At 39.8% G+C, this 23,713-nt stretch overlaps 1 protein-coding gene across 31 annotated transcripts in view; it reads right to left on the bottom strand.

Moving 5' to 3' along the window:
* MBNL1 (muscleblind like splicing regulator 1) overlaps positions 1-23,713 on the bottom strand; it is a 222,661-nt gene that overhangs the window by 192,336 nt on the left and 6,612 nt on the right. For 25 of the 31 annotated variants that reach the window (XR_011464841.1, XR_011464838.1, XM_070374651.1 and 22 more), the window contains exon 1: positions 2,303-2,443. The exons of 1 other annotated variant lie outside the window; for it this stretch is intronic. The gene's annotated coding sequence lies outside the window, so the exon portion shown is untranslated. Of the gene's footprint in view, positions 1-1,635; positions 1,758-1,997; positions 2,123-2,302; positions 2,445-23,713 lie in introns of those variants that run through there. 5 more of the 31 variants (XM_070374655.1, XM_070374688.1, XM_070374689.1 and 2 more) reach the window with 4 other exon arrangements.

Below are 23,713 nucleotides of genomic sequence, written 5' to 3' on the forward strand. Positions count from 1 at the left end.
CACACTCATCTTCAGTCAGAAATACAATTTTACTCCCTTCCCACCCCCGTCCCAGGAGAAACTTTGGGATACTCTGTTCTTGTTCTGGAACAGAATCCAGTGTTTCATGTCATAGGAATTCTGTGCCCAGAGGAAGAACAGAATGTTGGAATCAAAATTTAATGAATTCAACTTGGAGCCTAAGTTTGCCCCAAATGTGGAAATGTAAACACAAGCAATAATATCTCAAAGCATAAAACACTTTGGAGTCTGTTGGCATGGCTGCATAAGAGTATCACACTAGATGTGTATCTGCACACAAATTTTATCTTAGTTCCATGAGAAAAAAAAAAATTAAACCAGGCATATGTGAGGTTTTCTGAGTCTCTTCGTCATAATAAAACCTGATTATTCTGTCTTAAGTGACACTGTAATTATAGAGGTTGGATGAGCAGGTTTTCTAGTGCTGACCCAACTTGTTCCTTAAAACACAAACGGCCACTTTTGTGAGGAAACCCCCCATTAAATAAAACTAAAAGCTACCTCTATCTTTTGAAAGAAGGCCTAACAACACGCTAAGTAATTAAAAAAAAAAATTCACCCCAGTGCAACACTGATGAAGATCAGAATGCCGGAGTCTTCCTAAAAAAACAGTTTTGAGCTGCAGTTGTCACCAACTTTAAGAAAGCGAAAATACAAGTGACAACATTGTGCTTTCACTGCCTACAAAATAACTTTATTCAGTGTCTCTGGCTAGAGCACCGCATCAGAGCCATTCTAAGTATTGAGCTAAGTATTCCTAGGGTGAGTTTTACAGTCCTTGAACTTTCATTTTAACTTGTCTCAGTGATAATATTTTTATCTCAACAGCAAGACAGGGAGAAACACCAACGCTCTCAGCAACCCAAAGAGATAACAGGGAGTGGATCACTTAGCCTGGTATAGAATAGTTATGTACTAAATACCCTCCGTGTATAAACAGACACTGTGTTCAAACCCAGGAGGGAGGAACACCGCGTCCACGGGTGTAGAATTTCAAAGCACATTGCGGAGGGCCTGCAAATTCAAAGGCATTAATTATGACTTCTCTCTCAGTGGATTAATTTGCTTAAGAAATTCCTCCGAGTATAGCAGAGTTTACCATCCATTTGCTCTGGACTTGTCCCTGGGCTGGTAGATACACAAAAGGCAGCGGCAATAACCTTGCTGGCAGCTTCTTACTCAATCTTAATCCTAGGGAAGCACACTCCTCGGAAATACACCACAGAATCCTAGCAGCCGCATATTCCCCCCGGCCCGGGAGAGACTAAAGAACACAATTACTCTTCTAGCTCCACCACGCTAGTTGTAAAGTACTGTGAGACGGGCAAGCATAAACTCCACCATATACCTGCTTGCCATACAGGCTCCGGAATCGAAGTATTCTCACATGACACATTACTACCAATAACAGATTCCGGCTCCGTTTAAAAAAGAGAGAGAGAAGGGGAGGGAGGGGACGCGCTACATATTTATCCTGCTTTTGTCTAAAAAAAGAAAAAAACAAAACAAAAACCCCAGAATCCAAGTCCTAACTACTTTTCATTCTTTTCAACCTTTCATGAAAGCAATTGAATCAACCAACTGCGGCTCCACCCAGAGAGCGTCTATACTTACTTTTCTTACAGTTTTTGAGTGACGCACTACAAAACGATGGAAAAAAAAAAAAAAAAACAGGAGCCCTCTCATGCAGGGCGTCTTCCGCCCTGAAAACTTGGCAAAAGGCAAACTGGACTGAAATACAGCACTCTCCATATAAGGAAGGCCAGCTAAACATGTCATGCGTAATTTATGGGTAGCAGGCAGAGAATTAACCTTTGCGTGCACATATTTGGCCCAGATGAAAACCGGGCTGGATGGCAGCCTCGGGAACAGGGATGCGGGACCTCTAGGGAGAAACCGTGGCTCGCGTCTGATGGACTCGCATCTCCCCCCTCCCCCGACAAAGGCCGTTAAGTTGTAAGTACACTTCCACGCACCTGTTTCTTTTACCGCCCTCCCCGCCCTTTTCTTTCTTTCTCTTTGTTTTAGGCTGCCAAGTGGGAAGCTGGCAGGGCTGACAGTGTCCGCAGAGCCCGGGGAAGGGCTACTCGGAGCTGGGCTGCAGCTGCAACCTCCCGCTGTCCCTCTAGCTCGAGATGGTGTGTGATCGGAAACCATCCAGCGCGGTGAGCCGGCCCCAGCCTCCTTTCACTTCCTCCTTCAGCCATGTACAGTCCCGAAAGAGTACGAACAATGCAGAGCAGCAGAGCAGCACGAGCAAACTGGGAAAATGGAAACTTACCTCTCACATTTTTTTCCCCCTCAGAGGCAGCCAGACTGCCGAGCGAGTGCCCAAGGCATTGTGGGAGTCATGATTCCAAGAGGCCCGCGATTTAAAATTGAACTTGTCAGTTCCCGGTCACGGGAGCATTGTGAGCGCCACAACTCATTCAGCTGCAGTGAAAAGACTGTTGCATGTCGCTGTGCAGCCTCTTATCGCCGAGGTCTGGTTTCCGCTGCTGCTGCGCGGCCCCTCCCCCGCCGGCCCAGCCCCACCAGGAAGCCCTGGGCGGACTCCGCGAGCCCCGGAACGCACGCGGCGACAGAAAAAAAAAAAATGCTCTTCAACTTTCCGCCGCCCGGCGGCTCAGCCCCCCGCCACCTCGCCACCCCTCAATCTAACAAGAGTCCGCCGGGGGTGGCGGTTGCCACTCGCCCATCGGCGCAGAAAGCAAAAGGAAACCCGAGCCGGCGCTGGCGCGGTGCATCCCCGCCGCCTCCCGGTGGTATCTTCCATCTTATACGTTCAACACTGTAACCTCCGAGCTATAGTGCCCACGGGACGCACCCCTGCTACTTTCTGATCCTTGAGACTGGCTGGGCAGACAGATAGGTTCGTATTTGAAAGCGGCGGGTGGATGGGGCTTGGTAAGGCCGTCGGCAAGGTTAGACTGAAGGTGAGTCTCCAAAACTGGATAAAACAGTAGGAGCTGGTGGGGCTGGCCGCCTTAAAATGCACCACGCAGATTTCGAACCTGGATGGCCCATAGACGGGAAAAACATCCGCAAGACTGCCAGTGTGTATCTTTCTCCAGGAACAGGGTGTCCACGGTTTGGGAATTCTACGGTAAAACTGTCACACAAGCACGAATACTCACATACTAGCTTCCCATCTACTTTGTAAATAATATTTGGACTGTAAAACCCCCTTTCACCCCAACTCTGCATTATATGATATATAGAAAGCAGAGACTCCTCCTTCCTTATACAATATTCATTTTCTGAAATACTAGAATCGTCCGAGGCAAATAAGTCATATTATTGCTGGAACAAAAGAAAACACAGCCCCAAATCATAATTCACTGGGTGTTAATGAGATTTAACTTGCCTTCACTTTGAACGGAAAGAATCCTGGACTATTGTGATGTGATCAAGTTTTAAAGATTTGGAGGGCAGAATTTACTTAGGATTTAGGGAATAATTATTCAACGGTGATTATAATTTTTAAACTTTTTTCTATGTTTTGAATATAGTTTAGGAGCAAACTCTACCTATCGTGTGATGTTTCTACAAGTTTGTTAGGTTGTTTTAAAGATGGTGGGGACGGCTGAAGGAGGAGAAGGAAAAGCATCGTGAAAGGTGCCGAAGTACAAAACTACTTCTAGAGGTATTAATAATGACTTGAGTTCTCTACCCTTGGCTACATCCACAAAACACTGAGTTAATATTGTGTACTGCTCCCTTCCAGAACAAATAATTTAATTAATTAGATGGTGCTGCTTCTCAGTATTAATCATGAAAAAGTACCCAAGTGCACACCCATTGGAAGCAAATTTAAAAGGAAACCGACACTTTCTCAAAGGACAGGGATGGGCATTCTCTATCTGCCAATTAGGAGCTACCCCAAGCAATGAGGACTTCCTTTCTTCTAATTCAGCATTCATTTCAACAACTACATCAATAGCCTGCTATGCCAGAGATTCAAGAATGGATAACAACATAGAGTCCCTCCCCTCAAGAATACCTCTACTAGGGAAGAGACTGGGGAAAAGACAAATTAATTAATTCTGGCTGAAGGATAAATGCTAAAATGATGGGAGGCAAGACCAAGGTGCTTTCAAGTAGAGTCAAGAAGGCTTCCTGGAGGGGTTGTTTTAACAGGTGCCTTAAAGGGGGGTATAGAAATTATCAAGATGAATGGAGAGGTGAATCCAGGTTCTGTGGGAAAAGAGCCTGGCAAATACAATGGAACTGCTAGTCTTGGGGTTAGAAGTGAGCTGGATACTTGTAGGAGAGTGGCAGCAAAGTGAACTAAAAGTAGGTCTGTATTCACCCAAGGAGTCTCAGCTTTACTCTGAAAACTGTAATAATCTAGATGAGTTTAATCAGCAAAGAGATAGGTTGAATTTGGACTTGTATTTCAGAGGGATCCTGTGGCAGCAGCTTGGAGAGTGAATGGGAGTGTGGGGTGGAGGCTGATGGAAGAAGGGTGAATGGGTGTGGACAGACTGGAAAAATGACTCATGCAGGGAATGAGGAAGGGAGGAGCCTTGGGAGACTCCCAAGTCCCTGGCTTAACCTACTGGATTGTTTGCTACTTGCTTTTTAATTTTGCCTCCATTCTCCATGACAACAGAGACTGACTTCAGAGCTGGGCCACCTGTGCATGTGCTAGCAGGTTGGAGGCCTTGTCGGCTTCCACACGCCTCTCCTCAGAATGACCAGTGAACCGCCAAGGGCTAATCCCAGTTGTAGGAACTTCTTTTCAATTGTTCTCAGACCCTTGCAGACTTCCAAGTCAGAGCTTTGGTGTTCTTTTTTCATGTGGGCTAGAAAATTTGCTGTTTGGAGCAACATGATGAAAAACAAGACTTTGAACCTGTGTATGGTGCCAGAGGGGAAGCTATTTTTCCACTTCAACACTGGAGGAGGGGGAAGTTCTGGGAACAAAAGAGAAATTGAAACTGAGACAAATTTTCTGCTCCACTGCACAGAATACAAAGAAATACAAGAAAGACCCTTAAGTGTTAGGAACAGTAGAATAAACATCCTAGTAAATGACAAAGAAGAGGGAAAAAATGTTATTCACACTAGTAAAGGAAAAAGGGGTGGCTAAGAAAACTCATACAAAGCAGTTTTCAACCCAGGACTCCAAAGTGAGTCCAAATAAATTGTGATATAAAACTTCATTATCACTGGTCTAGCTTAATTTATTGTCATTGATAATACCATAACATGAATAATGACATTTAACATTTCAAAGCAGTGTAGCAAACACCAGATCCTATGTTAAAAATATTAAATCATATGGCCAGCTTTCACTACCAGTAGCATGCTAACCACATTTCAAATTGTGAAAATTATTAAAAAATCATTATCGTAATAAAAAGTAAATAGTTCCCCATTTAGAATACCAATCATATTCCCTCAGTGCTAGGATAGCATTATGGTTTCTCTTACATCTATGAAGTGTAGTTATAGTCCATAGGCTCAAGAGTGAGTGCATCTATAAGTATAAAAAGAATGTCATTTGTGGGTGGAGAGGGAAATTATAGAGAACAATTTTAGATGAAATAAAACTACATGTTAAGATAAAGGAAAGAATATTCACTGCAGGTTTCTGAAATATTTTAGACCATTCAAGTTTTAATTATACCAATGAATCCCCGTAGAAATACAGTTAAGGAATATGGTTTTTAGAGATAACATTAACTACCTGGTTTACCAATAAAATAGATAAAGGAAACAGTAGCACTGATCTTTTTCATTCAAGTGGGAATCTTTACAGCACTGTGTAAATGTGTGTGTACAAATTGTATGTTTCTTGTCATACACACCACATTTATATAAAGTAAGCTCTCATAGCCGTCTAAATATTATTTCCTTTTTCTGCATCGTCCCCCTCAACTCATCATCTAAATGAAAATACCCTTAGAAGTTACACTCTTTAAACTCGAATTATGAAAAGGTCTTGAATCACAGATCTAGGAATGCTGTTTGTATTATTCTGAAGTAAAAATAATCCATTGGAAGATAGTGTCAAAACTAAGATTCAAATTCGGGCACCGTGATTTTTAACCCATGTTTAAATATAGATGGTTAAGAGAAGCTGCTGGAAGGCAATGAAGAATTGGAAACACTCCCATATGGTGAATCCATTTTAAGTATATGCATTAAATGTATCTCCATTCAGTTTTACAGCAGGGAAGAGGGTTGAAGCATTTTTCTGTAGCCTGGATTCTAACCTGTTTAGGTATCTGAATAAATATATTAATATTTGATAGAGTTATATGAATTTAGTTACCTAAATTTAGTTTAGGATTTTTATATATTGCACATATAAGTAAGTTTTAAAAATCATACCTAGTATTTAAATATTAAAAATATATATTCTATTATATATTATGTGTATATATAGTATGTTATGTAATAGGACATATTACATATATATACCACTTAATATACAAATCACATAAATGTAAAAACATTATATAAATTCAATGTACTTGTCTTACAATGTACGTAAATATTAAAACTGAGTTAAAATATTAATTTTATTATGCATTTTTTTTGGCATCCCTGGGTAGGCATGAACCAAATGTGCATTTTTCAGTTAGACTATTTTACCTAAAACTTGAATCTAAATCTTCATTATAATTATTTTGGCATAGGGAAAAAAGAATTAGAAAGCAAATACATTTCAGAATTAAAGGTTTAGAACCACAGAATTATAGTAGAGAATGGAACATTGGAGACTTATCTAGTCCTTCTCCCTAATTAAACCAGAGAGCATTGTATAAGTAAGTTGGAACAATGTCAGAGAAGAACTAGCATCAATGTCTTCTGACTCAGGCCATTTATTTTCATCATTTTTTCTTAAAGACACTGAGGTAACGTATACTTGCCTCATATATGAGGCTCTGAGCTCAACTGAGCTCTCATACAGGAATAACTGCTCCCAAGTTTAATGTGAAGAGGGGCCACATTAGATTTTGAGGAGTATACTTCTTTCCGTCCCTATTTCTTCCTTGTTTCTCTTTTCTTTTTTTCCTTTCCATTTTTCCATTCTTCCTCCCTTCTTTCCGTAACAGAAAACATTTTCACACAATGCCACCGTTCAAATGTTCATGGAGCATCCTCTGTGTTAAGTCCTGTTCCAGGTATTGCGGTTTACAGAAATGAACAACACAGCCCAATCACTTCCTTCAAGGAGTTTACAGTCTGCTAGAAGGAGATAGGCAGCAAACAAAAAATAAAGGAACAAATAAACCTTTGAGGCAATTTCAGATGTAGGTAAGTACACGAAGTGAAAGATAGCAGGCTGAGGGGATAAGGAGGGGAGGCTGTGTGTTAAACAGGACAAGTGGTCAAGGGTTGAGACGGTGAGAAGTAGGCATAGTTCTCAAGACAGTGAAAACTATCTGGGAAAAAAATCATTCAAAGCAGTGGCAACTGCAGGCCTAGCACCTTGAATCTTCAGCGTATATTAGGGCTGGAAATCCAATGACCCATAAAAACTAATGGGTGGGAGTTCCCTGGTGGTCCAGTGGCTAAGACTTCACCTTCCAACGCAGGGGATGTGGGTTCAGTCCCTGGTCAGGGAACTAAGCTCCCATATGCCTTATGGCCAAAAAGCCAAAGCATAAAACAGAAGTAATATTGTAACAAATTCAATAAAGACTTTTAAAATGGTCCACATTAAAAAAAAAAAAAAAATCTTAAAAAAAAACTAATGGGATGCCTAACTTCAAAGAGCTTAGAGTCCAGTGAGAGAACTGATGAATCTTAATACGATTAGTCACACTCATGATACATAGCCACAATACTGATCATTTTGGCCAGCAGGAACCATTGACATGTTTGATTATGTTAGAGGTGGGAGTGTGGGTATAACTGGTACAGGATTGGAATTTGCTTTTCATGAAGATGACTAGATTACACTTGACTGCTATGTGCAGAAGGCTGATAGTCTAATCTCAAAACAGAATGCAGGAAATATACCACTGCTGAGAATGAAAGCAAGTCAAAAGAGTGGGCGGTGGCCAGAACGGCAATGACAGCAAATGGCTGAAGACCTGAGAGAAAGTGATTTGAGGGTCCATAGCAGTGAGATGCAGTAAACATTAGAATCTTCCACTGCACAGCTGAATAGAAACCATAAGATGGCCACCTCCAGGCCTTGAGGGAAGTGAAATGTGTGTGTGTGTGTGTGTGTGAGAGAGAGAGAGGGGGTGGATTTACTCCCGTAAACACAGGATAGAAAACTCCAAATTACTGAAGATAGAACATTATAAAATCAGCAGTGATTCTAGTTCCCAGATACTGTTACTGATACTATTACAGTTTATTTATTTCCAAGTTTTCCTCAACACATGTTTTAAAACAGTTGACATTGTGTTACAAATGCAATTTTGTGCTCTCCTTTTTTCCCACTTCACCTCATAATATAACTTTATAAAACAAATAATATCTCCCATGTCATTCATATTCATTATAATCCTCAGTAATCATATGAGGTAACAAAGATGAGAACTGACCCTTGACCAAAACCTCATAGTTACCAGGGGGTCAAGCCTCCTGCCCCATAGTACAGCATTTCTGAGCCTACATCCCAGATCCTGAAGTCATGTGTCTAAGGCATATTGTACTTCTATACACTCTGTTTGGGATATATACATGTCTCCTAATACAGACTGTCGTTAGGGAAAAGAAAATATATAATAATAATCTTTTAATAAATAAAAAAGTTATAAAAATAAGTATGAAACTGGTAGCCAGAATGTCAAAATGGACACATTACCTATATTATGTTATAGTATTTAATATATACTTATTATATAAGCATATACTTATATATAATTAGTGTAGTATTATGAAATACTTTCTACCATCTCATAAAATGATGTACTGTGGGTAAGCGTAGAATTCTCTTGTAATCATTTTAAAATAGTATCTACTAGATCTAACAGTGCAAATGTTATACTGTACTTATCTCATGGACTGTAATCTAAATATTTCTACATTTTAATTCTGTTCTATGTAGAATAAAAGCATCTGGAGAAAATGTGGCCATTGCATTATTTGTTCCTAAATGCAAAAAAAAAAAAAAAAAATTTAAACATCAATAGCAAGACTGATTTTTCTTTTCCTAAATGCCCACTATATCTATCTACTCATTTATTTTTGAAGTTCCTTTCTTTTGGTTATTATGATATTCCACATCCTTCTCTCTTCTCACTCCTTTAAATGGGTTTTCTCTTTCTGGATCTTTTCTGCATCTGTTATTCTTTCTTTGTTTTCTGTTTCCAGAAATTACTTTCAAACCATGTCTTAAGCAATGTCCTAAAGAGACTTCTGAATAAGAACTTTTGTCACATGAAAATGGTGGGGGTTTTGTATACACATCTTTTTTCTCTTCTTCCCTCATTGCCTTGTCCAGTAGTGTGGGAACTAAGCAGTACAGTCATAAATTAATTCTAATGTCTTAAGGTAGACATCAGGATGCTCCCTGCTGCTTCTTGATTTGTTTAAAAATATTTATTGAGCACCACACACTGAGACTTACACTTGCAATGCAAATACAGAAATTATGAAGACTTCTTCATGGTGCTCACAATCTAGTCTAGTATGGGGGAAGACATAAAGGGGAAAAAAAAAAAAACCCTACACATTTGGAAATAGCTGTGAAAAGAAGAAAAGCGAAAAGCAAAGGAGAAAAGGAAAGATATAAGCATCTGAATGCAGAGTTCCAAAGAATAGCAAGGAGAGATAAGAAAGCCTTCCTCAATGATCAATGCAAAGAAATAGAGGAAAACAACAGAATGGGAAAGACTAGAGATCTCTTCAAGAAAATTAGAGATACCAAGGGAACATTTCATGCAAAGATGGGCTCGATAAAGAACAGAAATGGTATGGACCTAACAGAATCAGAAGATATTAAGAGGTGGTGAGAATACACAGAAGAACTGTACAAAAAAGATCTTCACAACCAAGATAATCACGATAGTGTGATCACTCACCTACAGCCAGACATCCTGAAATGTGAAATCAAGTGGGCCTTAGAAAGCATCACTACAAATAAAGCTAGTGGAGGTGATGGCATTCCAGTTGAGCTCTTTCAAATCCTGAAAGATGATGCTGTGAAAGTGCTGCACTCAATATGCCAGCAAATCTGGAAAACTCAGCAGTGGCCATAGGACTGGAAAAGGTCAGTTTTCATTCCAATCCAAAAGAAAGTCAATGCCAAAGAATGCACAAACTACTACACAATTGCACTCATCTCACATGCTAGTAGAGTAATGCTCAAAATTCTCCAAGCCAGGCTTCAGCAATACGTGAACCATGAACTTCCAGATGTTTAAGCTGGATTTAGAAAAGGCAGAGGAATCAGAGACCAAATTGCCAACATATGCTGGATCATGGAAAAAGCAAGAGAGTACCAGAAAAACATCTATTTCTGCCTTATTGACTATGCCAAAGCCTTTGACTGTGTGGATCACAATAAATGGGGAAAATTCAAGAGATGGGCATACCAAACCACCTGACGTACCTCGTGAGAAAGCTCTATGCAGGTCAGGAAGCAACAGTTAGAACTGGACATGGAACAACAGACTGATTCCAAATAGGAAAAGGAGTACGTCAAGGCTGTATACTGTCACCCTGCTTATTTAACTTCCATGCAGAGTACATCATGAGAAACGCTGGGCTGGAAGAAGCACAAGCTGGAATCAAGATTGCCCGGAGAAATATCAATATCCTCAGATATGCAGATGACACCACCCTTATGGCAGAAAGTGAAGAGGAACTCAAAAGCCTCTTGATGAAAGTGAAAGTGGACAGTGAAAAAGTTGGCTTAAAGCTCAACATTCAGAAAATGAAGATCATGGCATCTGGTCCCATCACTTCATGGGAAATAGATGGGGAAACAGCGGAAACAGTGTCAGACTTTATTTTTGGGGGCTCCAAAATCACTGCAGATGGTGACTGCAGCCATGAAATTAAAAGACGCTTACTCCTTGGAAGGAAAGTAATGACCAACCTAGATAGCATATTAAAAAGCAGAGACATTACTTTGTCAACAAAGGTCCATCTAGTCAAGGCTATGGTTTTTCCAGGGGTCATGTATGGATGTGAGAGTTGGACTCTGAAGAAGGCTGAGCGCCCAAGAATTGATGCTTTTGAACTGTGGTGTTGGAGAAGACTCTTGAGAGTCCCTTGGACTGCAAGGAGATCCAACCAGTCCATTTTAAGGTGATCAGCCCTGGGTGTTCTTTGGAAGGACTGATGTTAAAGCAGAAACTCCAGTACTTTGGCCCCATGTGAAGAGTTGACTCATTGGAAAAGACTCTGATGCTGGGAGGGATTGGGGGCAGGAGGAGAAGGGGACGACAGAGGATGAGATGGCTGGATGGCATCACCGACTCGATGGACTTGAGTTTGAGTGAACTCTGGGAGTTGGTGTTGGACAGGGAGGCCTGGCATGCTGCAATTCATGGGGTCGCAAAGAATCAGACATGACTGAGCAACTGAACTGAACTGACACATTTGGAAAAGAGTGTAGCAAGTAAAATAATTCAATTAAACCCATGTGCTAAGCAGATGGCAAGGAGGGTAGAGCTGGGCAAAGCCTCGCACCTCATAGACTCCCAAGTATTTTCAAATGGTAAGATTACCTGGCATATATGTGTTAAATGTTTGATGGCAGAAAGAAAGACACAGAAAGTTTTGAAAGGCCATTAGACGGACAAACAACTTGATGCTACAACCACTTTTAACGAATCGTTACACTATAGCAACAGTGATGAGAAGTTTGTTTTTCTTATTTTTCGTGCTGCCATTATGTAAAGACAACAAAATGTCAAGTCTAGTTCCCAGACCCTGGGGCTCCAGACAGCCAGACTTCCTCACCCTGCCCTGAGGGAACACCCAGCTGCCCAGCAACTCTCTTCAAGCTTCCCCCAGACCTTTAACAACAAATTCCCAACTAGGTGATAGGAGATTATCTGATTAAAGTCATTCACACTAAGGTGAGAATGAGGCTTAATCCTTCAAAAGTGTTTGCTTTGACAAAAGGATAGCTTGTTAACCCTAATGAACTGCTAATTGGCAGAACTGGAGGGCTCTATGGAAAAGATCCCTCCTCCTCACTTTCCCAGACTCCCCACCCCCTAGTCCTTCCCTGTCTATTTACCTTCCTGAAATAAAGGAAGAAGGGAAACTGGTGCATTCAGAGATGTTAGGGAACTCCTGTTACCCACACTATCTCTTTGAACCCTCAAGAGAGACATGTGAGACGGTATTTATGAGCCCATCCTAGAAAGAAGGAGACCGAAACCAGGGCAGTGACTCTTTAGCCACATTTTGGATCCGTAGAGTACAGCCATCTATTTCTGGGCGGCAATTAAATCAGGATTTCTAGGCATGGCATTGGTATTTTCTTATGAGTTCCTCAGATGATTCCTCTGTGCAGTCAAGTTTTCCTACTGCAGAGCTAGAGTTTATGCGATGAAATTACTCAGAATCAGTGGCAACGCATGGACCTGCTCTGTCTCCTTCCATTGGCAAGTTTAGTTGGCACAAGAGAAGCAATGTTATCTGCAGGAAACTCTGTCTCAAGTCCAGTTAGGTTTTTGTGTAAACAGGTGCCCATACACATGTAGAAATGCAGGAGTCAGACTAGTTGTGAGGAAGTAAGGTGATGCGGCACTTTTCTTCTGTACCTGGTTGGATGAGGTGCTTCTTGGGCAATCAAAACAGGCTACACTTTATACCAGGTAAGCATCAGTAAAGTTTGGGCTTAAAAACTAGCTAGAGAAACAACCAAGCCCACACAGAGGATAATCCTACATGTTATGTAATGCTTAGGTTGCTGTTTGCTTAAAATTCTATACCCTGTTTCTTTCTAAGAAATTGTGATCATGAGCACCATTGAGAATAGTATCAAAGCTTCAGAGTATCCTGATCCACTTTGGGATTTATTTATATCAGATTACAGAAAACATAATTATATATATATATATATATATATATATATATATATATATATAAACATAAAACATAAATATATATATAACATATATATAACATATAAAACATATATATAACATATATATAATACATATATAACATATATATATAGAGAGAGAGAGTCCCTTGGACTGCAAGGAGATCCAACTAGTCTATTCTGAAGATCAGCCCTGGGATTTCTTTGGAAGGAATGATGCTAAAGCTGAAACTCCAGTACTTTGGCCACCTCATGCAAAGAGTTCATTCATTGGAAAAGACCCTGATGCTGGAAGGGATTGGGGGCAGGAGGAGAAGGGGACGACAGAAGATGAGATGGCTGGATGGCATCACTGACTCGATGGACGTGAGTCTCAGTGAACTCTGGGAGTTGGTGATGGACAGGGAGGCCTGGTGTGCTGCAATTCATGGGGTCGCAAAGAGTCGGACATGACTGAGCGACTGATCTGATATATATATATATTGCAGCCATGAAATTAAAAGATACTTACTCCTTAGAAGTAAAGTTATGACCAACCTAGATAGCATATTCAAAGCAGAGACATTACTTTGCCAACAAAGGTCCGTGTAGTCAAGGCTAAAGTTTTTCCAGTGGTCATGTATGGATGTGAGAGTTGGACTGTGAAGACAGCTGAGCGCCGAAGAATTGATGCTTTTGAACTGTGGTGTTGGAGAAGACTCTTGAGAGTCCATTGGAGTGCAAGGAGACCCAACCAGTGCATCCTAAAGGAGATCAGTCCTGGGATTTCTTTGGAAGGACTGATGCTAAAGCTGAAATTCCAATCCTTTGGCCACCTCAAGTGAAGAGCTGACTCATTGGAAAAGACCCTGATGCTGGGAGGGATGGGGGGCAGGAGGAGAAGGGGATGACAGAGGACGAGATGGCTGGATGGTATCACTGACTCGATGGACATGAGTTTGGGTGAACTCCAGGAGTTGGTAATGGACAGGGAGGCCTGGCGTGCTGGGATTCATGGGGTCTCAAAGAGTCAGACACGACTGAGCGACTGAACTGAACTGAACTGATATATATGTTCTAGAATACATATAGATATGTATATGCCTATATAAGAAAATATATGTATGTTTGATTATATATGTGACTTTTTAGAAATAAAAGCTCTGGCAAATGTTAGTATATTTTATGAATTCACTCACCAACTAACATGGTTAAATCATAAAGACAAATAAATAACTGGACATTTCTCATTTGAATCTCATTTGCAGGTAGTGTTATTAGTCATAATATACCATCTTTGTGAATGTGCAGTCAGCCCAAAGGACCCTCCTGGTCACACCTGGCTGGCCTCAAATGTCCTTATTTCTGCCAGAGGCTTAGCAATGAGTAATCGCTGACAGGATCTGATCCCCTCTAGCCTTCTCAGTAATTCATGTATTTTTGGATAGTGTTGAACATTCTTTTCCCTTTTCAAACTTCTCTGGACATAGGCCACCAGCTCACCAGTAACTGGGGCATTTTCACTCTTTTTGCTGTCAGCTTTCCTACCTGGTCCATGAATAGTCACTGAGCACTTGACATAATTCTGCCTTTCCTGGAATCTGAGGCTACAGGGTGAGCAACACTAGACCCCCAGCTTCTTGAAAGATACAGTCCCACTGGGGCAATAGACATGAAATAGCAAGTAATTATAATCAGGTAAGTAAACAACAGGACCTCTCTGGTAGCTCAGATGGTAAAGAATCTGCCTGTAATGCAGAAGATCTGGGTTTGATCTCTGGGCGGGAAGATCCACTGGAGAAGGGAATGGCAACCTCCTCCAGTAGTCTTGCCTGGAGAATCCCATGGACAGAGGAGCCTGGCAGGCTAGGTTCATGGGGTCACAAAGAGTCGGACACAACTGAGAGACTAACACACACAGGTAAACAGTACAAATTTGCAAAGTGTAGTGAAAGAGAAAAAAGAATGTGAACAAGTGACTCTAAATTCCAAAGACAGACAATTATTATTTTTATGACCTCCCCTTTATTTCATTGAATTCTAACATCTGGACTCATTGCCTTGTGAGAGTCATCATAGTGTATAAACTACATGTCTACACTGCTCGAATTCCTCATTTGAAAGATAGAATTCTGCTACTGTTTTTGCATGAAACAGTGACTTGACTTCTGTTAAGATGCACGGTGTCCACCACACAGCCCCTGAGGGCAAGGTTTGAAGAAATCTGTGACTTATCATTACCATTCTGCCCTTGCTCTGTTCTTTGGTGTTTATTTTCACTTGCTTCCTGGGTTTAATCTTTTAAGACTGACATCTACAGACAAAGCTAGCATTTCTCCCACACTTTCAGAGTATAGTATGTCAGCTTTTGAATTAACATATGAAAATCCACTTGTGCTATCTTTTGTTTTGTCAAAATTACAGTCTCTTTTTTTAAAATCCCTGTTCCTGATGTAAAAATTTTTTTCTATTCCTGGATATAAAAAGCAATGTGTGCTTATTTTAAATAATGTATCAAGTGCCTTTAATAGGGTTTTATTAATTCTGTTCAGATGCCATCGTAAAGATGTTTATGCATGATTATTCTAGGCTAGCAATAGAGCAGCAGTGTCTAACTCCTACCCACAGGCTTATTCCCATGCACACTATAACTTCCTTCTATGGCTTCAAGACGCCCACGTCCTGCAAAAGCACTTTCCTACCTGTCATTTAGTCTTTACAATTAAATAAAGAAAAAGGTAACTGTGTAAGAGAGGCTGGCCACTCTGAGTCTCTCTTTTCATGAAGTCTTTCTTCTCTAAAGATACTCTAAATTACAGACTTCGCCAGAACAGTTTTTCCTCTTGTGATGACTTTGAAGTCTGTTTATTCTTACAATATACTGGTAGGTCTGTGTTGGAAGAAGCTGTAAATGGTTTGTCAGGGTTCCTAAATACTTAGAATTCTACATGGGCCCTAGGAAGTGTTAACAGATTAGACTTGAACTTGTGGAAAAGGGCATATCTGGCACCAAATATCCAATTTATGGGGTGCAGACAAATTGACTATTAGGGAAAATGGAGTACTTGGATGATACTTCGCACAGTTTTGGGTATTTTTCCTTACCATGATGGAAGAAGAAGACAACTGAAGTAAGTCTGCCTCTTTTATGACTAACTTACTGGGTGACTAAAGGGAAAACACTTCGGGGTTTTTGACAACAGGTACGCACATGCCAAATATGACACATGGGCCAGTCTCCATTGGCAAGAGTCTGGCTGCTTCCACCTTGCCCTTTTGCTTGTGTTGTTGAACACTTTTGAAGCGAAGCATACCCTTCTCTCCCCACCTCATGCAATGACCTGTGTGTGTACCACATTCTTTAGAAGAATCAGGTTAAAAAACACAGGGGTAATTTTTCAAAAAACTGTTATTCTGCCCATGACCTTGGCTCCTGTAAGATAAAGACAGTCTTTGGAGCCTGTTATTAGACTAGAGGTTCTGGACAATCTCTTCAAGTCTCAGTTTCCTGTGAACTTAAAATCCCTACCTCATAAAAATGTGCTCATGAATGACTTCATGGGAATTAACCTAACATGGATCCGGCATTTGATAACTTACAACCACTATTATTATTTTAACTGGAGAGCAATTACAAATTTAAAAATCTAGAATATTTAAAGAATAAGCTCATGTTAGACTTCAAGTCTTCAAAATATGAGGATTAGACTCAAACTACAATCTTAAGAGATTTACAGCTATTTTCTACAAGATGAAAAGACAGATTCCCTTACAGTTTTTTTGAATAGACAGGTAGGATGTAATTAAAAGGGAATCCCAGATCTTCCCTGGAATGATAAACAGGCACTTTAGAAACATCTTAATTGGCCAGTGAACAGCTTTCTTTTGTCCAACTTTCCCTACCCACTTTACAAGGAAAATCATAAGAAGGACAAGCCAAGCCAAGCAAAGGGCATCTGTCTACCACTTTAAAGAACAGTTTATGTGCACAGTTGCATGGAAACCACTTCCTTTGGAGCCATACGTGAAATTATGATTTTTTTTTTTAAAAACCCAGTCAAAGCTGTTGCCACAGTACAAAAATTTAGCTGTCTACTTGCTTCTTTTAAGTAACACAAGTCAAGAGATCCTTTCAGACATAACTTCCTCTTTTTCAGATTTTATTCCTCCCTCCTGGGAAAGAAAAAAAAAAAAAAAGCATATCTCTCAACTTCATCAGAACAAACACGCTCAGAACTCGAAGAGGAGAAAATAATGATTATATGTTGCTAAGTACTATTTAGTAACAAAGACTTGGGCCACAGGAATGATGATGTCACCCACAGAAAGAGGAACATTTACACTTTTGAAAGAGATTCTTTTCCAACACGATGGGTCACCATCAGAAGAACAAAGCCAAATAAGGCAGGAGAGTCTGCTTGGCCAGGAGAAGGCATTCTTAGTATCCAATGCTGGAGAAATTATTAGCCCCAAGTTAACTAAATAGAGTCACACCCCAAACCCACACGCCTTTTCTGTGATCCCCTCTTGAATCTAGTTCATGTCAACAAACGTGTACTACTCTATGGCAGAAATCCCATTAACTCCCACAGCAGATTTGCTTCTTGGTTAAGTTACCCAACTATAGTAAGCAACAGGTCAGAGAGTGGCTTCATGTTTCAGGACTGGTCTCTTAACATTCACACACGGTAGATAAGCATATATTTATTCTCTCACACACCAGCACTTAGAAACCACACACCATCTCACACTTTGCATTAATCCGATAACATGGTGAGTCATCATGCCCACAAATGTATGTGATAGGATGGAGTGCATTGCTTAAGTAGCATGTAAGTCATTTGCACCCTCCACACTTCCCAATACTGGTAGCATAATGATTTTCTACTTAGGTACTGTCAGGAGCATGTAAAAGTTAGCTTCTAACTCCTACAATATCATGTCTGCCTGCCTTGGGGAAATTATCATTGTGTTCCCCTCCACACCACCCATGGCCAATCTTCTAGCACACACTCAGACCAAGGTCACAGTAGATTTTTTTTTTTCTGCTTAGACTCTTAACCCAAATCAGATATAGAAACAGCCATACTAGTTGCAATTCACTTTTTAAGTATAGGGGGAAGCCATTTGCTCCTAGATATTGAGTCTGCTTACTCCATTTTTTAAAAAAAATAATATATCTTTCTCAGTAAATTAGCTTATATTCCCTTTCCAAATCATACCCCACCTCCAAACTCCCTCAAAAAGTTTTTAATAATAATATTAATAATAATAATAAGTGTTATTTAATTGGGTCATTTAAAGCTCTTGAGATAAGAAAAATAAATCAGAGGGAATTCATAATTACCATGGAAAATGCAATGTATAAGTTACTGCTACTTATAAGAGGAACAGGTTGATATTGCTAGGGTCCCTATGATCACTGACATTGAGATTTAGGAAGAATAAACAAAGGAACATCTGTTGTCTCTAGAGACTCTAATGTAGCCTTTTCTCTAGTCTTTTCTGCTTCATATCAATGCAGAAATGAAGTGCCTTATGACCCCATTACCAGACATCAGTGAATTTATTTTCAGTGGCCATGATTGGGGTCAATTAATCCACAGCAATTTTGCTGAAAAATCTCAAGTTGATAAATTTAAATTATATTTGAGACCTTTTCACTTTTATCAAACTCACACCTATTATGGAAATAAAAAGGCAAGAAAATGTAGTTAACCTCTGAAGGTAAAACTGAGCTTATCTGAAATTTATATAAATATAATAATTTAATCTCCTAAAAAAACTTTTGACCTATGTAGCAATTCCTGCTTCGCTTCAAACAACAGTTTACTCCCTGGCCTGTGTTAAACACAGATAATGAATGAGTCATTCATTGTATTCCTCCACCCCATCCACATATGCACACATCCTTGCAAATATTTGCTCACTTTGGACAACTCTTTTCCTTGACTTCCAACATAGGTGACCTGGCCCTTTGTCAACCTCACCTCCTTAGTTTTATGCCCCATTTCCCTCAAAGGACCAGACTCCTCCTTTCTACTTCTCAGATGTGCTAAGCTCATTCCTGTCTCTGCACTTGCCCCTCAATCTTCCCAGGTCACTCTTCCCTGAATCCATGGTGCCTTAGTCTTTTCAGCATTCAGGTCTTAGCTTAAGTATTACACTTTCAGAGAGGCCACCTCGGGAGGCCAGCTGTCTTTCTGTCCTTCTGCTTTGCTGAATTTTCTTCATGCTGCTATCATTATCTGAAATTCCCTTTTAAAAAATTTACTTGTCTACTGGTGTACTCATTGTCTTTCCCCACTAGACTAGAAGTTCAGCTCCTGGAGGGTGGAAACTTGGTCTTGTCCACTCTTCAAATGAAAACAGTCTTCTCACAAGAATTAAACTCTTCTCCTCACATAACCCACTTCCTGAGAAGAACCACAAAGTCAGGGACACCAAATACCTCCTGTGGTGAGGCCATAAAATGGGAAAAATTACAATATTAAATTCATTTTTATAAATCATAATTCATAAAATATTAATATTTTTAGTTCTTTGAAATTAGAACGTTTTAGTTCTTTGTAATTTCCCCTAAATTTATTGTCTTTTTCATGTAATAAAATGTGGATGATTCAATTTTAAAGTTGCTTCTTTTACTAAGCCTTGTGCCATCACTTCACCCAGGAGTATAGCTTTAGATTATTTTGATGTCTTGGGTGATACCTTATATTTTTCACATTGTGTCTCAAAATCCATTTCTTTAATATTTCCTCTATTAGATGGTAAGATTTCCAAGGCAGGGGTTGTACCATGTAAATCTATAAATTTCTAATAGCATCTAAACCACAGCTTTGCCTATCTTGTTTCTCAATAAATAAATAGTAGAAGCAATATAATACGATGATAAAAATCCAGCAAGATCAGTTATGTTACCATTATCAAGTTAGGTCTCTCTGAACCTCTCTCCCTTTTTCTCTTAAATCTGTAAAATAGTACATATTTCACAGGGTTGGTGAGGTATTAAATTACTCATGGGAAGCTTTTGACATACAATAATATTTTTAAATGGTATTAAAAAATAGTTCTAAAAAGTGACATACCATGTCACATGCAATGGTACTAAAAACTGATGCTAAAAATATAATAAAGCTATTATCATCATCATCACCACTATTCTTTGGGGCCTAAAAGTCTCAAGAACCAAGTTGTATGTTTATAACTTTAATCTTGACATTTTCCACAGACCAAAACCAAAACCAAACAAAAGTCAAAAACAATTTTCCTAGAGCAGCTTTATAATCTACTTTGAGATCTAAAATAGATCCAGAAAACATTTGCAAAATATGTGAACTATATGCATAGCCATGAGGGTGATTCATCAGGAAAGGATTCTGGAAGGAGATTGCTTTATATCTGGCTTGAAGAAAGCAATGAACCCTAACTGCAAAGATGAACATGCATGCTAAGCTGCTTCAGTCATGTGCAACTCTTTGCCACCCTATGGACTGTAGCCCACCAGGATCTTCTCTCCATGGGACTTCCCAAGCAAGAATACTGGAGTGGGTTCTTTCTGCAGGGATCTTCCAGAGCCAGGGATCGAACCCACATTTCTCATATCTCCTGCATTGGTAGGGGGTTCTTTACTACTAGCGCCACCTGGTAAGCCCAAAGAAGAATGGACAGGTGTTTTTCTTGGTGTTGAGGACAGGGACAGAAAAAGTGTAGAAGCAGTGAGGCAGCAATGCACAGAGATTGCCCCTCCATATTCTAAGAGGCTAGTGGCAGCCACTATGAACTCATCTCTTTTCAGCTCAGTGGAAAAAAGCCAACACACACCAAAAAGAGAACTTCTTGGTCCATTTGTTGTCTCCAGGGACCACTTTTTGGTTTCAGTTCCTTTCACTCAGTGGTAACAGAAGTATCCCCACCTGACAACTGCATGACAGTTTAGAGTCCTACCATAACCATGGCCTCTTCCAGACCGCCTTGGGAGATAGCTGTTATTTTCATTATGCCTGTTTTATTTGTACATGAGGCTTAGAAATGTTGAAACATTTTGCTTAATAATTTATTTTAGCACCTACTATATTCCATGCAGTGTTTGAGATACTATGGATATAACATGAACAAAACAGACCAAATCCCTGCCCTCATGGAACTTATATTCTAATGGGAGGAATGGACAGTAAATAATTGAGTAAAAAAAAAAAAACTAAAATGTTATTTAGTATTAAATATCACTGGGATGGAGAAGGCAATGGCACCCCACTCCAGTACTCTTGCCTGGAAAATCCCATGCATGGAGGAGCCTGGTAGGCTGCAGTCCATGGGGTCGCTAAGAGTCGGACATGACTAGGCGACTTCACTTTCACTTTTTACTTCCATGCATTGGAGAAGGAAATGGCAACCCACTCCAGTGTTCTTGCCTGGAGAATCCCAGGGACGGCCGTCTATGGGGTCACACAGAGTCCGACACGACTGAAGTGACTTAGCATAGCATAGCATAGCATCATTAGGATACACACACATAAGTATGCATACACACACACACACACACACACATACTGCTATGTATAAAATAGGGCTTCCTTGGTGGCTTAGTGGTAAAGAATCTGCCTGCCAGTGCAGGAGATACAGGTTTGATCCTTGAGTCAGGAAGAACCCCTGGAGAAGGAAAGGGCAACCCATTCTAGTATTCTTGCCTGGGAAATCCTGTGAATAGAGAAGCCTGGTGGGCTACAGTCCATGGAGTCACAAAGAGTTGGACACAACTTAGCAACTGAGCGTGCATGAGCAGGCATGTATAAAATAAGTAACTAATGAGAACCTACTGTGTAGCACAGGGAGCTCTACTCAGTGCCCTGTGATGACCCAGATGGGAAGGAAATCTGGAAATGAGGGGATATGTGTGTGCATATGGCTGATTCACTTTGCTGTACAGTGGAGGATAGCACAGCAATGAGGGGCAACTATACTCCAATAAAATTTTTATTAAAAAGTGAAAAAAAATTAAAGAAAATTAAAAGACAGAGAATGACTGGAGTAGGAACTCTACAATAAAATAGTTGGTGATGGAAGACATCTTTTTGGAGGAACATTTGAGCAGAGATCTGAATAAAGAATGCTTGTGTCTTTATTAAAGAATGTGTGGGAAGAGCTTGCTAAGAAAAGAGAAGGAAAAGTACGTGCAAAGTTAAGATACTCTAGGAGCAAAATAACGAGTGGAGTCAGAACATAGTGAATGAAAGGAAGACAGAGCGGATTTGAAGGCGAAGACGTAGGTAGATGGAGAGTCAGAGCATAGTGAATGAAGGGAAGACAGAGAGGATTTGAGGGCAAAGATGTAGGTAGAGGACAAGACATGAAGAATTTGAATTTTATCATACTTAAAATAGGAAGCCACTGAAGAATTTCAAGCATCGAGTTATATGATTTGGTTTATGTTTTAAAGAGTCATGCTGGCACTGGGATGCATGAGTAGAAAAAGAGAGATTTCTTAGGAGGATACAACAAGTACACAGACAGTGTCTCACATGATACTCAAGATGGCAGAAGGGGTGAGCCTGATCAGTGTTTTGATATATTTTGGAAAAATATATTTAATAGACTTGCTCATAACTAGGGTGTAAATGAAGCAAAGAGAAAAATTAGTGATGCTTTTGACCTACATAACTAAGTATAAGATGGTGCCATTTACTGAGCAAAGAAGATTGGAGATGGAGAAATGAAAAGTAGTGGATAAGTAGAATTTTTTTTCTTTTTGGACATGTTGACTTTGACATAACTGTTAACATCTGAATGAAGAGCTTTAACAATAAGTTTGAGGTATGAACCCAGAAGTTGGCAGATGTTAAGGAGGTATGGATTTTTAAAAATTGAACTGTATGAGACTAGATATTTGGAGAGGGAAGACAAGTAACTTATCTAAGATCCACAGTCAGCAAGTGACAATTGAAATTGAAAATGAATCTTTTGACATCAACCCACTTTCTCTTGTTACCGCAAATATTAGGATGTATTCATAGTTATAAGCAACTGGAGTAGAATATGGGGGAGGTCTGGGAACAGGAACATTCTAGAATAACTTATATGGAAGGATGAGAATTTTTTTTCAGTGCTTATGGACTATGAAAATTTATGGTTACTTCTTATCTTACTTTCCTTATCTAATTATTTGTTGTAAATAAGATGATATTTGCACAATTAACTTTTAAAAAATCTCTGGAATGATAAACACATAAGGTTGGCCAAGTACCACAGATATTTATCTCCTTTCTCATTTGAAATGGTCATTTTCTGGAATATTCAAGAAAGTAACTGAATTTAGACCAGATGTAGACTGCATAAAGTGAAGAGGAACTAAAAAGCCTCTTGATGAAAGTGAAAGTGGAGAGTGAAAAAGTTGGCTTAAAGCTCAACATTCAGAAAATGAAGATCATGGCATCTGGCCCCATCACTTCATGGGAAATAGACAGGAAACAGTGGAAACAGTGTCAGATTTTATTTTTTTAGGCTCCAAAATCACTGCAGATGGTGACTGCGGCCATGAAATTAAAAGATGCTTACTCCTTGGAAGGAAAGTTATGACCAACCTAGATAGAATATTAAAAAACAGAGACATTACTCTGTAAACAAAGGTCTGTCTAGTCAAGGCTATGGTTTTTCAGGGGTCATGTATGGATGTGAGAGTTGGACTGTGAAGAAAGCTGAGTGCCGAAGAATTGATGCTTTTGAACTGTGGTG

Source organism: Bos mutus, chromosome 1, assembly GCF_027580195.1.
Source record: "Bos mutus isolate GX-2022 chromosome 1, NWIPB_WYAK_1.1, whole genome shotgun sequence".
Taxonomy (NCBI): Eukaryota; Metazoa; Chordata; class Mammalia; order Artiodactyla; family Bovidae; genus Bos; species Bos mutus.